The 18,313-nt window shown below is 38.9% G+C and overlaps 1 pseudogene; it reads left to right on the top strand.

The window, feature by feature from the left end:
* Positions 1 to 4,237: 4,237 nt before the first annotated feature.
* Positions 4,238 to 5,353, top strand: LOC132223450 (actin-related protein T1-like; annotated as a pseudogene).
* The last annotated feature ends 12,960 nt before the right edge of the window (positions 5,354 to 18,313 follow it).

Here is an 18,313-nt window from a genome sequence, read left to right as displayed (position 1 = left end):
GAACCCCCTCCCGTGGTCGGCAAACTGCGGCTCGCAAACCACATGCGGCTCTTTGGCCCTTTGAGTGTGGCTCTTCCACAAAATACCACGTGCGGGCGCGCACGTACAGTGAGATTGAAACTTCGTGGCCCATGCGCAGAAGTCGGTATTTTGTGGAAGAGCCACACTCAAGGGGCCAAAGAGCCGCATGTGGCTCACAAGCCACAGTTTGCCAAGCTGCAGTTTTCCGACCACTGCTACACCTACCTCTCTCTGGGCTTCTATTTCCACCGTGCAACAATGTGGCTCTCGAGGGCAGGGCTACTTCTTCCTCAAAGCGGGAGGACTCTGAGCATCTCTTAAACATGCAAAACAAATGGGATGGCTGCATTCTCTCCTGGTCACTCTGAAGCCTTCCCCAGATGAGTGGGGCAAAACTCAGGACGCCATGGAAGCTGCGCTGGCCTTGGAGAGGAACCTGAACCGGGCCCGTGTGGAGCTGCAGGCCCTGGGTTCTACCCACGCAGACCCTCAGCTCTGTGACTTCCTGCAGAACCACTTCCAGGGTGAGGAGGTGAAACTCATCAAGAAGATGGGCTACACCTGACTCACCTCTGCAGGCTGGCCGGCCCCAGGCTGGGCTAGACGAGTATCTCTTAGAAAGGCTCACCCTCAAGCACAACTAGGAGCCTTTGGAGCCCAGAGGCCTTTGAGAGGCCCCTCTGCATCCCCTTGTGTCTGGCTTTTACCTGAGCCTCTCCCTGAAACTACTAGTCATTCTTTTAACCACCCTGAAGCCCTCTCCCACGCATTGGAGAAAATGAAACATTAAAGCTTTTTGCAGACAAAAAAAAGTGGGGGGGCACTGAGGTCTAATATTTTGTAAGTCACAAAACATTGCTGGGTTCCACTTTCCAACTATTTCATGGTTCTATAGGTATCAATCCTATTATCCCACAGCTCTCCCCTTCTGAGTGAAAAGGTCTTGTCTGTGTATTCTGTCCAGAGAGTTCATTACCCAGGCCCACTCCATCTCATTTTGGAAGCAGGGAAATAATCCAGATGTTGATTCATTGTTATAAAATTCAAATTTAGAAAATAAGTACTTATTGATCTCAGAACAAGTATTACAGTTACAGAAAAGATTCTAGCCACCAAATACAAAAAATAAATAAAACACAATTAGACCAATTTTTTACACAATTTCTTCTAGAAAATTATTTCCACTCTTTTTGACCTAAGAAAACACTCAAAAAATACTTTTGTTGTTTCTTTGAAATAATAAGGCAAATATTTTAGGTAAGAATAAAAAACACAAAAAGCCTTATGTTGATCATAAATGTGATATTAGTACACATTTTAACATGAAATATAGTTCTAACATAATGTGTAATTATAATTATAAGAAATGATAATTGTCTTTATGTAATATTAGCATAATATCACATATAAATTCCTAAATAATTTACTGCTTTTTGTTTGGGAACCAAATGTTTATACAAAGGAAAGTTTAAGTATTACTAAATGTTATAGTATCAAAAATAGGCAACAAATGATTTATTTGAGTTCTTGCAATTAATATTTAAAGAAAGAATTTGTTTGTTATTATATTTTGATGCTCCTTTTCTAAATAACAACCTAAGAAACAAGGTATTGGCATTTTATTCACCAGATTTTCTCTCCCACATAATTTACTGTGCTTGTAGTCTTCATTCTTAATAAAAAAAGAGCAAAAATGGCTATAATTAATATACTATTTCTTCTTTGTAACATTAATCTGACATTCCAAAAATGTTTAGTATTCTGAACAAGAATTTGATCAAATTAGGGCAATTTATGACTAGTAAAAATGCATCTTAAGGTATATGCAGTATTATTATTTATTCATTTTAAATATTGACATTTAAATTTTAACATTGGTGTTACTGATGCTTCCTGCCTTAAACTAACATTTTATTAAGTATATAAATTTCTGTGAATATATGATTAAGAATAAAAATTATTAAAACATTAAAATGGTCATAACCATGTGGGAAATTTACAATGTTTGAGCTGAATGATTACTAACACCACAACTAGAACTTGAGCATGCCAATCTGATTGTTTTCTTATCCCCCTACATGCTCATTCGGTGTATCCTACATGTCTCTCAAACTGATCTATATTGGGGGTAAATGTTTAAAAATGATGTTTTTATTAAGTAGGTAAGGAAACAGATGTTAATTGGTATTGCCTTTAATAAAATAATACTTACCTGGAATACATTGGAAAATATGGGGATTCAAGACCAGCGATTGCAAAATACTGTCATACTCTGGAACTGACTTAATTGCAAATTAAAATATATTAATTTGATTATACTTTCAGTTAAGTTTCACTTGGGAAAATCCATAGCTAAAATCGCATGCTTATTCATATGAAACAATTGAGAAATGGGCTAAAGTCAAACAGGATTATAAAGACAATTTACAATGTAAGCATTTGAAGGGAAGCATTCCAAACAGGAATGGTATCCCTTTAGAAGTGGTCAGATTGGGAGGCTACAACTCATTCCAATGATGCCATTCAAAATGCTGTTTTAAAAATGTGCTTAATGAAGATATTTCTGGGACATTTTATATGCACATCAGAAGATAGTGTATTTTTTTATTCACAAGTGGCATTTATTCAGATTAATCAGATCTATTAATGAGGCTCTTGCAGCCTCATTATAACAAGAGTTAGTACTGCAAACAATTCATGGAAATAGCAATACCATTCAATGGATTATTCCAGCTTCAGTATGTTTTTTTAATATAAATCTTTAAGAAAGAGTACAGTTGGCATGGCTCAGTGGTTGAGCATTGACCTATGAACCAGGAGGTCACAGTTCAATTCCCAGTCAGGGCATGTGCCCAAGATTTCAGGCTTGATCCCCAGTGTGGGGTATGCAGGCAGTAGCGAATAGATGATTCTCTCTCATCATTGATATTTCTATCTCTCCCTCCCTCTCCATTCCTCTCTGAAATCAATAAAAACATTGAAAAAGAGGAAAGATATCATCTATATCCTAACCTTTCAACTTATCACACTGGAAAAAAGAAAAGCAAACTAAAGTCAGCAGAAGGAATGAAATGAAAATGAATATTGCAGAAATTATTAAAATGGAGAATAGAAAAATAATAAAGAAATCAATGAAACCAAAAGCTGGTTCTTTAAAAAAGTTCCAAGAAAAGTAGAGAGGATATTACTAACAATCTTACAGAAATAAAGATTATAAATAAATACTGTGAACAATGGTAAGTTGTATAATAGGCAAATAAAATGTGTTATATCCAAACACTCAAAAATCTTAAAACCAGTATGCTAAATGAAAAAGCCAGTCATAAAGGCCACATATTATGATTCCATTTATATTAAAAATGCAGAGAAGATAAATCTATAGAGACAAAAATACACAGGAGGGCGATCTGAAAAGAGTTACAGCTAAAGGGAGCAAGGTTGTCTTTGAGGTGAAAAAAAAATGTTCAAAACTTGACTTGTGATGTTTGCCCATATCAGGGAATATACTGAAAGTCATGGAAATATACACTATAAATGGGTGAGTGTATTGTATGTAAACTTTATCTCAATACAGTTGTTAAAAACAAGAAAACAAATATAAGCACCTCTGTAACTGGATTATGGCCATCCTCATTCCAATTTGAACCAGTGTTTCATGCTTAGTTCCTCCCCTTAGCAAAGGGAAGGATATTTTTGTTATCCCACAAAAAGCAGCTCAGCTGATTATAGAGACCAGTTGTTTTTTGTTTTTGTTTTGTTTTGTTTTGTTTTTTTTGGGGGGGCAAGCCCACAGCTGGGCTTACTCACTTGGTTCTAGGGCTAGAACTCTGTTTCAGGTTCACCCAAAGCTATCCATAGATATGGTTTACCTTCCTCTGTTTCACCCTAGCAGTACTGGTATCTCAGAGACCCCCCACACCTTAAAGTCTCTCTAATGCTCTCTGGGGACAATTGTTACCATGACGACATTGTTACATAGCAGGTAATCATCAGTGAAATAGCCTCACCAGGCTCTGGGCTGCCATAAGGAGAAGAAAATTCATGGGTTGAAGATGGGGTTCTTTGGGGTATTGGGGACAACCTGCTAGCTTCAACTGAGTGACAACCTGATAACTTGGGTATCCTGTGGCTTTAGAACTTCCAGAGGAGCCTCCTATTTCACCCCGTGGTCAAACGTGCTGGATTTTGGTGAAGTTCAGTAGAACATTCTTCAGGTATGTTTAACCCATACATATTAGACATTCCAGCTGTAGTTTTTGACAATGGATCAGGAGCCTGCAAAGCAGGCCTGTCTGGAAAGACAGTACCCCATCATGTCATCAGTTCTGTTGTGGGGCATCCTCAGTTTAACATGCCGTTATCAGAACCCTATCAGAAAAGCTACATTGTGGGGGGAAATGCCCAGTACAAGTATGAGGCCTTCCAGTTACACTATCTCATTGAGCGTGGGCTGGTAACAGGGTGGGATGACATGGAGAAACTCTGGGAATATCTTTTTGAGTGGGAACTGGGAGTAAAATCCTCTCAACAGCCTGTACTCATGACCGAGACCTCCTTGAACCCAATGAATACTCGAGAGAAGATGGCAGAAGTAATGCTTGAGACCTTCAAGGTGCCTTCCTTCTACCTGTCCAACTACGCGGCGGCAGCACTCTATGCCTCTGCCTCTGTCATGGGCCCTGAGGTGGACAGTGGGGAAGGAGTCACTTGCATGGTTCCCGTCTCTGAAGATTACTCCCTGCCTCATGCTATCACCAAGCTCAATGTGGCAGGGAAGGATTTCACAGAGCACCTTGCCCAGCTGCTTCTCACTAGTGGGAGCGTCTTCCCTTACGTACTCAACAAGGACTTAGTGGACGACATCAAAGAGAAGCTGTGCTATGTGGCCTTGGATCCAGAGAAAGAACCACATTAGAGCCCAAAGGAAGTCCTGAAAAATACCTACTGCCAGATGGGAGTGTCATCTATGTAGGGGAACAGCGATACCAGGTGCCTGAGATTCTTTTCACACCTCAGCAGCTAGGCACCCACAGCCTGGAGCTCTCAAAAATGGTGGTCAGCAGCATTATGAAGTGTGACGTGGACATCCAGAAGAATCTCTGAAGAAATTATACTGTCTGGGGGCAACACTCTCTTCCCTGGGCTTGAGGAAAGACTTATGAAAGAACTGGAAGAGCTGGCTTCAAGAGGAACTCCCATCAAGATCACAGCTTCTCCCGATAGGTGTTTCTCTGCCTGGATTGGTGCATCCATCATGACTTCTCTGAGCAGTTTCAAACTGATGTGGATCACTTCTGCAGAGTTCCTTGAGTTTGGGACATTTGCCATTTAGATAAGATGCTTTTAAAGAAGCCACAGCACAAGGAACAACTGAAGGGTCATATCATAGAAGCAGTAAATGAAGGTGAAATCTTCCCACTGTGTTCAATAAAAGTTATATGACATTTTGGATTTTAGTTCATTTTTGTTGGTGCCACAGTAATTACTGATCCAAGTAGTGATTTTTTTTTATCAGGAGTTCTCAAACTGGGTTTATTTGAGCAATGGGAGGAACTTGAATCCCTTCATAAGTACATGCAAAATATTTGCTTATTTGCATAAGTACAGTTTTCTAGGGGGAGAGAATACACCTTTCAACAGATACTGAGAGCCCTTCAAAACCCAATAGTGTTCAGCACCATCAATGAAAATACCCAAAGCCTTTTTATAGATCATAGTAAGTTTCTGTTATTATTTTATTTGTAGTTAACGCAGGTTTTTTTTCTCAAGTTCCCATATTGAAGGTAATTTTTCAAAATTTTCTATTTGGTTTCTAAATTTTTGTTTTGCATAATTAATGCTTTCACAGCAATATTTTCTATAATTTTCATTAGTGTGCATCTTTTTAAGTGGCTCTATTTCACCCTTCCTGTCCTATGAACCTCTTCAATTGTTTTCTCTTCAGAAATACTTGAGGTATATGTTCAGGATGTATACACTTGCAGGGTTTGTAGTAAAAGCAGGTGCTTGAGCCTCATGCCCACTTTTTGACTCAGTGGAGTCCCTGGAATCTTCATTTTAATCAAATGTCTCAGTTTTTTTATGTTTTAATTGATTTTCTTTACTATTTTTAAATTGATCTTGATTGTTGAAGGTATTACAGATGCCCCCTCGTTTTTTCCCATTGACCCCCTCCATCCCGCATCCACTCCTCCCAGGCCTTCAACATATTATTTTCTGTGTCTATGGGCTATGCATATAAAATTCCCAATCACTCCCCACCGGTCCCCCAGCCCTCCCTCAGAGATTCATCAATCTGTTCCATGTTTCTATGTCTCGGGATCTCTTTTGTTCATCAGTTTATTTTGTCTATTATATTTCACATATGAGTGAGATGTGATACTTGTCTTTCTCTGGCTGGCTTATTTCGCTTAGCATAATACTCTCCAGATCTATTCATACTATCTCAAAGAATAAGAGATCCTTCTTTTTTACAGCTGCATAGTATTCCATGTGTAAATGTACCACAGCTTTTTTTTATCCACTCGCCTATTTATGGGCACTTGGGCTGTTTTAATTGATTTTTAGAAACATAGGAAGGGAGAGGGATAGAAAGATAGAAACATTGATGGGAGAGGAACATCATTGATTGACTGCCTGCACTCCTGCATGGCCCCTACTGTGCATGGAGTCTGCAACCCAGGCATGTGTCCTGACTGGGAGTCTGAATATACAGATTACAACTAAGCACATATTTTGTGTGCCAAGGGAAGAAATTCTAGCTCTTCTAAATTTGGAAATTGCCTTTATACCTTCTCTAATTGAGGTTGTACAGTTTCTCTAGTTAAGGCTGACTTTCTGAAAATTACATGGAATCAAAAATGTGTTTTCCTTCCCTTCCTATCTCATTTTTAGTGCTACTCTGTGGTATATACAGGTTTGTCAAATACTCAGGGTTTGCAAGCTGTCCTGACTTTCCAAGGAGGTATGCCACCCAGATCGGCCGTCCAGCTTGGCATTAGTTACTTAGGGGGAGAAATGACAGAATCAAGTTCCATGTCTTTGGCAACTACATAAAATATTTTCTCATGCAGTTGGAAAGGAAACAATATTCAGCTTCAAGGAGTGTGTTCTGACCTACCCAAGGCCAGTCCTCTGCACAGTAGTACTTGTAGACAGCAGGCAAACAAGCAAATATAACTGAAAAACAATACCAGGTTGACAAGTTGCTAAAAATGTACCTCATACAGAGATTATGAATAAAAAGAGTATAGCCTCTTTTACAAAGAAGTACCTATAGATTAGAATAATACTAGGATGAAAACTGGCCCTTGCAACTAGGATATCATACTGTTCTTTATATATAAAGATCTGACAGTCTTTGAATACAGATGGTTCATAGAGATGGAACCCAAGAGCTTTTAATTACCTAAGATGGTAAGTCAGGCTTTATCTGCCTTTTCTCTTTTATACACACATATACACACACCTCAATAAGGAGATGGGATGGAAAAGGGTGTCCAAGAGATCCAAAGCCCATAAGTATGAATAAGAATGCATGTGAATACTATAATTTATCTATTATATTTAGCTCTTAGTCATAAAATCAGTTTTGAACTGTAACAACCTCACCTCACAAGGGATTCCCCCCATGCTCTTTAAAGTGAGAGAAAAAAAAAAAAACTAATATGGCTTTGGTTGTTGTGTTTTTTGTTTGTTTGTTTTTTTGTCTTTGCAATAGGGAAAAGAGAAAGAGGATGAGAGGAAATAAATGTAATAAATGAAGAATCAAGGTAGCAGGAATTTAAAATTGATAGCATGGTGTGGTAGGAAAAGCACAGGACTAGATGTCAGGTGGCATGGAGTGAAGTCTGATTGCTGCCACTCACTACTTGTACAATTTTGCATAAGTCATTGAACCTTTTTCTGAGCCTACATTCCCTCATCTGTAAACAAAGAAAAAACAGGATCTTTCAAGCATACTTCTCCGGATTATGCTGAGTATCAAATGATTTACGGCACAGGAAAGTAGTTGACCAAACATAAAGTCCCATAAAATAAAGGTGGTTAATGCAATTTTGCTTTTTAAAGAGACCCATAAACCTTGGTGTCTCACTCTTGATTGATAAGGACATCAAGGTGAGGTGCAGAAGTTAATGTCTCGGGATATAGGACATATGTAGTAACATCCTGGAGAAAATAGTCTTCATTAACCAGCTGGCTTGTAACTGCCACCACTACCAAATACCCTTTGTTAACAATGCACCTCCAGTATCCATGATCTCCCCAGAAACCTCCAAATCCCAGAAGTTTACAGCTTAAATACTCAATTCAGTTAGTGTTGTATTGGCATACAGCGTCTTTGAATTACCTTTCATGTTCAAGAACTATAATCAACGTTTTAGAAAAACTGTATCTGCTCTTACTCCAGTAAATGTAACATAAAATTCTACATATCTTTATAGGAGCTGTCTTTTACCTAGAATTGGTTATCTTTGATAAATTATAAACTGTCCTTAGAAGAGAGGTTTTTAGCCACAACCCATGTAATGAAAAAGAAGCAGAGACACCACAAGACACTGATTGTGTCATGGAAGGGTCACTCCTCCTCCTGAGGGTCACAGCAATAAAATGCTCGAGGGACCCTGACTGATCCCATCAAAGTCAGATGGTAGTTTGCTCCTCAGTTTGTCCTTTCTTGTTTTCCTATGTTTTAACTTAGTGCTTTGTTGATACCATATTGCCTCTTTCTTCCTTTGCAATTCCCTTCACCAGTTTCATGTCATTATCCTCTTTTAAGAGAAACTCCTTTTCTGAGAAGCTTTGCCTATAATCACCTTACCATTGCTATGCATCCTTTCTGACCTGTGAAATGCCTCCTATCAATTTACATTCATTCATTTCAGCAGTTTCTCCTTTTTGCCTTAGCTGCTCACTTTACATGCTGTCTCCCATTCTCATTTATATGGGATTTCTCTTTCCCATTCAAGAAAGGTTGCATTCATTTATTTCCGTGACCTCAGGAAGCCTTGGTCCTGACACTCATATGACTATAAGCTATTTATTCCTTTTGCAGCATAAATAATTTTGAAAGTTTAGCAGGTGGCTTCCTCACCCCCTTGGGTTGTTAACTCCTTGAAAGAGACTAAAGTTTAAAAGAGCCTAATGTTGCCTGAGTGTTTTAAAAATAGTCAGCCCAAATAATACAGGAAAAGGTCCTAGTCCAAGACTAGTTGGATAATGCAAGCTTGAGCCAAAGAGAGCTGGTATAATCTGTAGAGTCAATACAGAACATATTGACTTTCAAAAATACATATAATATTATCCAGTTATTGGTAATTCCAATTTTAGCCAAAATATTATTACTGAATATACTTAGATATGAGTATATACAGGATGTCCCAAAAATGTATACACTCGTTAACAGTTGATAGCTCAATTTTGAAAATAAAATGTATTCTAATAAGCACTGCCTTTATAATTATTCAAAGTGTGTGTATACGTTTTGGGGGGACAGGATGTGTAGCTTCCAAAATGGATAATCATATTGAAAAAGCAATCTTCTTCAATTTACAATCTGCTAAACTGAATATCCACAGATGTAACACAAAACCTCTGCCACTTAAATATCATTTATTCTCAGCTTTTACTTCCAGTTCTCTGATATTTGTATGCATTGTTTTTAATGTCCAGATTTCATTTGGGTCATATTATATGACCTTTGCAACTGCCCCCTTGGCTAATGAAACACTGTAATTAAAGATCTAAATTTACCTTTAATGAATCTTTGTATCATTTGAGAGAAATATCCAATAAGCTATCGAGCACCATGAAGGTAGTCATTGAGAACCGTTATCCTCTACTCACAATTTGACCCTCTCGGAGAAAGTGTACTAATACTTTAATGGGCTTGATTTCATTTATATAATAGCTCTTTAGTGAATCATTTCTGTTATCAAAATTACTATGACATTTTATGATAATTATATCAAAACCACATGATAGCATAATCCAAACAAATCCCAAATGATGGACATTCTACAAAATACCTGACCAGCACTCCTCAAAACTGTCAAGATCATAAAAACAAGGAAAAGTCTGAGAAGCTGTCACAGCCAAGAGGAGCCTAAGAATACATGAAAACTAAATGCAATGTGATAACCTAAATAGAGTTCTAGAACAGAAAACGGGAAATTAGGTAAAAATAAAGGACATAGGAATCAATTGTGGACCTTGGTTAATAATAATATATTGATATATGTTCATTAACTGTGATAGATGTATCATATTAACTTAAATGCTATTAAGAGGACATGGTGGACATAGTGTATAAGGGAACTCCCTTTAATATCTTTGCAATTTTTCTGTAAATATCAAAATAACACTAAATTTTTTGGAAAATGTTTATTTAAAATACAATGTCTGCAAACAATGAAAGATAACCAGGCACAAAATAGATATTTCAATGTAAGAGAGAAAAGGCATAAATGACAGATAAAAGAGGAGATTCACAAACTTACATAGAATAAGATTAAAAGGTATAATACAAATATGCTTAATATTCTCATGGATGTAAGCTCCTTAACTTGAAATTTTAGCAAGGAACTTGACACAACAAAAATAACACAATATTATTAACTACTAGAGGCCCAGACCATGAAAGTTCATGCACTGGAGGAGAGGGTCCCTCAGCCCAGCTTGCCCCCTCTCACAGTCTGGGAGCCCTCAGGGGCGGGAGGCGACCCAGCGATCAGGGCAAGGTGATGCCCCCATAACACCTCTGCTGCTGCCACTGCCAGAAGCACAAGCCTCAGCTATCCCTGGTTACCTAAGCCTCAGGTGGCCCTGGGCAGCTGGGCAGCCGCCATCCATGGCTTGCCTGAGCCTCAAGCTGGCCCTAGGCAGCTGGGTAGCTGACATCCAAGGCTTGCCTGCACCTTGGGCCAGCCCTGGGCAGCTGGGGAGCTGAGGGCAGGTCCGGCCACACTGTGTGCCTTGCCGCCCCCTGCCTGGCTAGGCTGAAAGGAGTGTGGGACTCCAGTGGCAGGTACAAGGAGTGGCCAGACCCGCCTGAGGGTGTCTGCCATCCCTCCCCCTGGTGGAGCTAAAAGGACTGGGGGACTCCGGCAGGGCTGAGTACACTGGGCGCTGCCATCTTGTGGTTATGGGTGCCACCATCTTTGTGAGGGTGTGATGGTCAATTTGCATATTTTCTCTTTATTAGACAGGACAGTCACTGTGCTGTATATTAGGTCTCCAGAATGTATTCATCTTGTAACTGAAAGTCTATACACTTTAAAAGTATTTCATTTTAATTTTTTTAACAGTATCTTCTATTCCACCCCCAGCCTATGGTAAGCACCATTCTATTTTCTGTTCCTATAAAATTTGCTGACAGAGTAAATCTCAAGTGTTCTTAACACATACACACATACACATACACACACACAAATGGCAACTATGGGAAGTAATGGATTTGTTAATTACTTTGACTGTGTTAGTCATTTCACAATGAATATATATATATATATATATATATATATATCAAAACCACATTTTTCACCAACTATACTCAATTTTTATTTGTTAACAAATTACATTTTAAAAGCACATAAGTTTGAAAAAGAATTAAATAAAACCTACATGAATTATGAGATTTCATTAAAATAAACAATCCATGCCTCATTGGAGTTCTAGAAGAAAAATAGAGGGAGAAAGGAACAAAAATTATATTTAAAGAAATAATGGCTGAGAGAAATTCCAAAATCTGGGGTGAGATTTGGACCTAAAAAGATCTTCTCCAGGATACATTATAATAACTGCCTTAAAACAGTGTGTGTGGGGGGGGAGGGGGGCGTTTACAAGCAGCAAAAGAAAAGAATCACTTACATATGAAGGAACCTCCATATGGCTATCAGTGGATTTCTAGGCAGAAACCTTGCATTCCAGGAAAGCTCGGAAGATATATTCAAAGTGTTGAAACATCCAACCAGAAATACATTTCCTGGAAAAGTTATCCTTCAAAAATGAAGGTGAGCTAAAGAATTTCCAAGGCAAACAATACCTGAGCAAGTGCATCACCACTAGACCTGCTTAAAAGATATGCTAAAAAGACAATAATTAATAAAATGAAAGGTATGAAACATACTGCTAAAGATAAGTATGTAGTCAAATTCAGAATACTCCAATACTGCAATACTGGTAGTATGTTAATCACTAAAAAAAAGATAATCACAACAAAAATAACACAATATTATTAACTACTAGAGGCCCAGTGCATGAAAATTCTGCAGTATTAGTGGTGTGTTAATCACAACTCTAGTATAAATGTTAAAGGACAAAAGTATGAGAAATAACTATAGCTAAAATAATGTGTTAATGATTACAAAATATAAAATATGCAAATTATGACATCAAAAACAAATATCAACAGGGGAGTAAAGGATACAGTTTTTGTATACAATTGAATTAAAGTTGTTATCAACTTAAAATATATAAAAGTATATATATTTCAAGATTTAAAAAATCACAAAGAGAGCAAGAGAGGAATAAAAGTACAAAGAAACTATAAAATAGGCAGAAAACAATAACGTGTCATTGGTAAGTCCTTACATATCAATACTTACTTTAAATGTAAATGGCTTAAATTCTCCAGTCAAAAGGCATAAAGTGACTGAATAGATTCTTAAAAAGACCTCATTTTATGCTTCCTACAAGAGACTCACTTCAACTTGAAGGAAACACATAGGCTCCCTATGAAGGGATGGAGAAAGATATTCTGTGCAAACAGAAACCAAAAGACAAGGGTAGCTACAGTTATATGAGACAAAGAGACTTTAAGTCAAAAACTATAACATCAGAAAAAGAAGACCATTAGATAATGATAAAGAGGCCAATTAATAGAGAATAAAACAATTTGTAAAAATATATGCACCCAAAATTAGAGCACTTAAATATATTAAGTAAATTATAACCGATTTGAAGGGAGAAATAGATAATATTACTATAAATAGTATGAGACTTCAATATCTCATGTTCAATACTGGATATATCATCCAGACAGAAAATCAATAAAGAAATATTGGATTGGAACTACTGTAGACCAAATTAACCTGACAGACATCTACAGAAGATTTGACACAAGAGCAGCAGAATAAAAATTATTTTCAAGAGCACATGGAACATTATCCAGGATAAAATATTTGTTAGGTCACAAAACAAGTCTTATCAAATTTAATAAGACTGAAATCATACCAAGCACCTTTTCTGATCACAATGGTATGAAACTAGAAATCAATAATAGGAGGAAAACTTGAAAATTTACAATAGGTGGAAATTAAACAACATACACCTGAACAACCATTAGTTAAAAAAAGAAATCAAAGCAAATTAAAAAATATGAAACAAAAATAGAAACATATCATACCAAAACTTATAAAACACATCAAAACCAGTTCTAAGAGGGAAATTTATTGAGATAAATGTCTACATTAAGTAATTAGAAAAACAACAAATTATGACCAAAATTAGCAGAGGGGATGAAATAACAAAGATAAAAGTAGAAATAAATAAGAGACCAAAAATAATAATAGAAAAGATTAACAAAATTAAGAGTTTATTTTTTGAAAGGATAAACAAATTTGATAAAACTTTAGCTAAACTAAGAAACAAAGAAATTTCAAATAAATAAAAGCAGACATGAAAGTGGAGGCATTGCAACTGATAACACAAATACAAAGACTCATTAGAGACTACTATAAATAATTACTCCCCAACATTTTGGATAACCTAGAAGAAATAGATAAATTCCTATAAACATCTAACTTATCAAGACTGAATCATGAAGAAATAAAACTTCCGAACAGATCAATAATGAGAACGAAGACTGAGGAATAATAAAAAAAAACCTTCAAACAAATAAAAGCACAGAAGCATATGGCATCACAGGTAAATCTGAGCAAACATTTAAAGAATTAATGCTGCCCTAGCCAGTTTTGCTCAGTGTATAGAGCATCAGCCTGCAGACTTGAGTCCTGGGTTTGATTCCAGTGAAGGGCATACTAGTATGCCCGGGTTGTGGACTCAATCCCCACACAGTGTGGGGTGTGCAGGAGGCATCCAATCAATGAGTCTCTCTCATCATTGATGTTTCTGTCTCTCTCTCCCTCTCCTTTCCTTTCTGAAATAAATAAAAACATATTTTTAATAAAAGTATGAATGCCAATTCTTAAAACTCTTCCAAAAATTTTCAGAGGAGAGAACACTCCAAAAATCATTTTATGAGGTAAGCATTATCGTGATACCAAAACCAGATAAGAACACTTCAAGAAATAAAAACAACAGGCTAATATTCCTGATAAAAACATATGTAAAAATTATCTTTTTATTTTTCTCACTCAAGGATATGTTCCTATTGATTTGAGAGAGAGAGAGAGAGAGAGAGAGAGAGAGAGAGAGAGAGAGAGAGAAATACCAATGTGAGAGAGAACCATTGATGGGTTGTTTCCCATATACACCCCAACATGGGGATCAAACCTGCAACCTAGGTATGTGCCCTGACTGTAAACCGATCCACAACCTTTTGGTGTATAAGACAACACTCTGCCCAACTGAGCCACCCAGCTAGGGGAAGATGTAAAATTTCTTAATAAAATACTAGCCAACCAAATTCACCAGCAAATCAACAAGATCATATGTCAGAATCAGGTGGGATTTATCCCTGGAATGCAAGAGTAATTCAACATACATAAATCAATAAATGTGATATACTACATTAACAGAAGAAAAGATAGAAATCATGATTTTAAAAATCATGATCATCTCAATAGATTCAGAAAAGGTATATGACAAAATTCACCATTGTTTCATAATAATAAAAAGTCAACAAATTTGGTATAGAAGGAACACAACTCAACATAATAAAGGCATTATGTCAAGTTCACAGCTCATATTACACTAAATGGTGTAACGTTGAAAATTTTCACTCTAAAATCAGAAACAAGATAAGAGTGCCCACTCTCACCATTCTTATTTAATACTAGAGGTCTGGTGCATGAAATTCGTGCATAGGGGGGAGGTCCTTTAGCCCTGCTTGCACCCTCTCACAATCCGGGACCACTGGCTCCTAACTGTTTGCTTGCTGGCCTGCCTGATTGCCCCTTACCACTCTGCTTTCCTGCCTCATAGCCCCTAACCTCTTGCCTGCCTGCCTGATTGCCCCTAACCACTCTGCCTGCCTGCCTGCCTGATTGCCCCTAACCACCTCTGCCTGCCTGCCTGATCACCCCTAACCACTCGCCTGCCTGCCTGATCGCCCCTAACTACTCTGCCTACCTGATCGCCCCAACTGCTCACCTGCCTGCCTGAGTGCCCTTAACTGCTCGCTTGCCTGATTTGCCCATAACCACTCGCCTGCCTGCCTCATTGCCCCTAACCCCTCTGCCTGCCTTCCTGATTGCCCTTAACTGCTTGCCTACATGCCTGATCACCGCTAACCACCTCTGCCTAAGCCCCACCACCACAGCTTCATCTGGAAGGACGTCCGGGAGGTCGTTTGCTTATCTGGTCTAATTAGCATATTACACTTTTATCTTTATATATAGTTGCCTTGCTCCCAGCTGTAAGGAACTGCTTGTCATAGAGATAGAAAAGTTTAATTTTTACTCTTGATTATGGAAATTAACTGATACAGATGGCCACCAAAAAGGTGACTTACCAAAGGGTGTATAGCAAACAGTGCTGTTAAGTCCTCTTCCATGAAAATGTGCATGTTGTGCATTGTATCTGCCTGGCTACATAAAAGAGTGAAGTTTCTGTCTTTGCAATCATATGAGTGAATTATGTGAGACACCAGCCCAGTCTGGTTTGGTGCTCACAGACTAATAGAGCTCTTTTTTTTTTTTCTTTGCTCCATTGGTGGAGATTTCCTAGAAGTTGCAGGATTTTAATTTTTCCTCAACATTCTGAATTTACTTATGTCTCTCACCTTTGCTTTCCCTCCATCCACAACCCTCAACAGTAACTTTCTCCAGACTCACTTTGCTCGAGTGTCTAGGAGATCGCACAATGTGTCCACCACCAGAGCTACGATTCCCAGCATTCCGGGTGCTCCCCACGCTCTCCGCTTCCACTTCCAGTCAGGGGCCACCACCAGAACCACGAGTCCCATGCAGGCCTGGTCGCTCCCAACAGGCTTCCCCTGCCCGCCTTCTTGTGATTATATGGGGTGGCCATTTTGTGACACAAGGGTGTGAGGGTCAATTTGCATATTACCTATTTATTTTATCCTATCTAATAAAAGAGAAGCATGGTAATTTGTCGGGAGCCGGTCCATGCTTGCTGTTTCAAGGGACCTGGCATATATGGCATACTGTTCTTAATATGTTTGCTCACCTTCTTGGCACTATGTGTTTTAACCAAGGTCTCTGAGAAAGGTTGTTTTCCCCAGGTAGGGATTTTCCCCTGAAGTTAGGGAGGGAATAAAACCCCTCAACTAAGTGCCAGGCGGGTAATTAATCCCTTTAACTACGAACAATCATGCTTAAACTACATAATCTTTTCTCCCTGGAATGGAGATAAGAAACGCCCTAACCTTTGTAATAGAGATTGATAGGATTGAATCAACTGGTATAAATACAGTTGTAACAAGACAGAAACACTCAGAACTTCAGACACAGAACTCAGAACACAGAACTCAGGAGACAGAATTCAGAAGACAGAACCTACACGGAGCCTAGAGACAGAAGAACTTCGCTGGCGAGAGCATGCCAGAGGATCCTGGACGGGGACTGGCCTCGGAGCCTAGAGACAGAGCCTAGCGGGAGAACATGGCAAGGGATCCTGGACTGAACCTGACTACAGAGATTGGCAGGAGAACCTGACTGGAACCTGGACACTGAACCTGACTGGAGAGCCTGGACAGAACCTGGCTGGAGAACCTAGCGAGGGAACATGGCTACAGAACCTCGCTGGAGATCCGAAGCAGAACCTCTCTGGAGATCCAGACCAGAACTTGGCTGGAGATCCTGGCTAGAGATCCTGGCTAGGCTGCTGATCAACTGAACGCTGTCTCAGTGTCATTCCTTCTTCGCCGACTCCGTCCACACCTTTGGGAACCCCTGGAACAGGATTCCCTTAGGTAAGCCGCCCCATTGAGAACCTCCACACTCGGGATGGATAGGACTCCACCATAGGAAGAGGGTGGATAGTCTTTGCCGACTCCATCCACACCTTTGGGAACCCCTGGAACAGGATTCCCATAGGTAAGCCCCCCCCATTGAGAACCCCCACATTCGGGACGGATAGGACTCCACCAGGGTGCTGCAAACCCCCCTACAGAGGATAAGTAGGGTAAGAAGGTGGATAGTACAGAACTTAGATTGAGAAGATGTGCCATACTGAGTCCAAAGAAAGAAGACTCTGTATTGATTCTTAGATTGAGATGTGCCATACTGAGTCCAAAGAAAGAAGACTCTGTATTGATCCTTAGATTGAGAAGATGTGCCATACTGAGTCCAAAGAAAGAAGACTCTGTATTGATCTTTAGATTAAGAAGATGTGCCATACTGAGTCTAAAGAAAAAAGACTCTGTATTGATCTTTTAACATATGTGCTTGCTAGCAGAGGAATTAAGGTTACTCCCAGTCAGACAGAACGTTTTATACAAGAAGTATGTCCATGCTTTTCTGAGGAAGGAAAGGTAAATGTAATGGCATGGGAGAAGGTAGGCCCAAGGAGCCTTATCCTTAACCCCACTGCAGCCTTTCCACCCCGGGAAAGTGCAGGATTGGCAAGCTCTCCATGGGGTGATAGATCAGGACTCAGGTAATAGGAGAAAGCGCCAATCCTACTCTTAAAATGGATACAAGAGAGCGTTTGAGGTTTTTCTTTTTAATGCCTGCTTTTAAAAAATAAAAAAGGGGGAATTTGTCGGGAGCCGGTCCATGCTTGCTGTTTCAAGGGACCTGGCATATATGGCATACTGTTCTTAATATGTTTGCTCACCTTCTTGGCACTATGTGTTTTAACCAAGGTCTCTGAGAAAGGTTGTTTTCCCCAGGTAGGGATTTTCCCCTGAAGTTAGGGAGGGAATAAAACCCCTCAACTAAGTGCCAGGCGGGTAATTAATCCCTTTAACTACGAACAATCATGCTTAAACTACATAATCTTTTCTCCCTGGAATGGAGATAAGAAACGCCCTAACCTTTGTAATAGAGATTGATAGGATTGAATCAACTGGTATAAATACAGTTGTAACAAGACAGAAACACTCAGAACTTCAGACACAGAACTCAGAACACAGAACTCAGGAGAC

The sequence above is a fragment of the Myotis daubentonii genome, chromosome X (genome assembly GCF_963259705.1).
Source record: "Myotis daubentonii chromosome X, mMyoDau2.1, whole genome shotgun sequence".
In the NCBI taxonomy this organism is placed as follows: Eukaryota; Metazoa; Chordata; class Mammalia; order Chiroptera; family Vespertilionidae; genus Myotis; species Myotis daubentonii.
The sequence above is the reverse complement of the archived record's forward strand: the minus strand, read 5'-3'. Positions and strand labels throughout refer to the sequence as shown.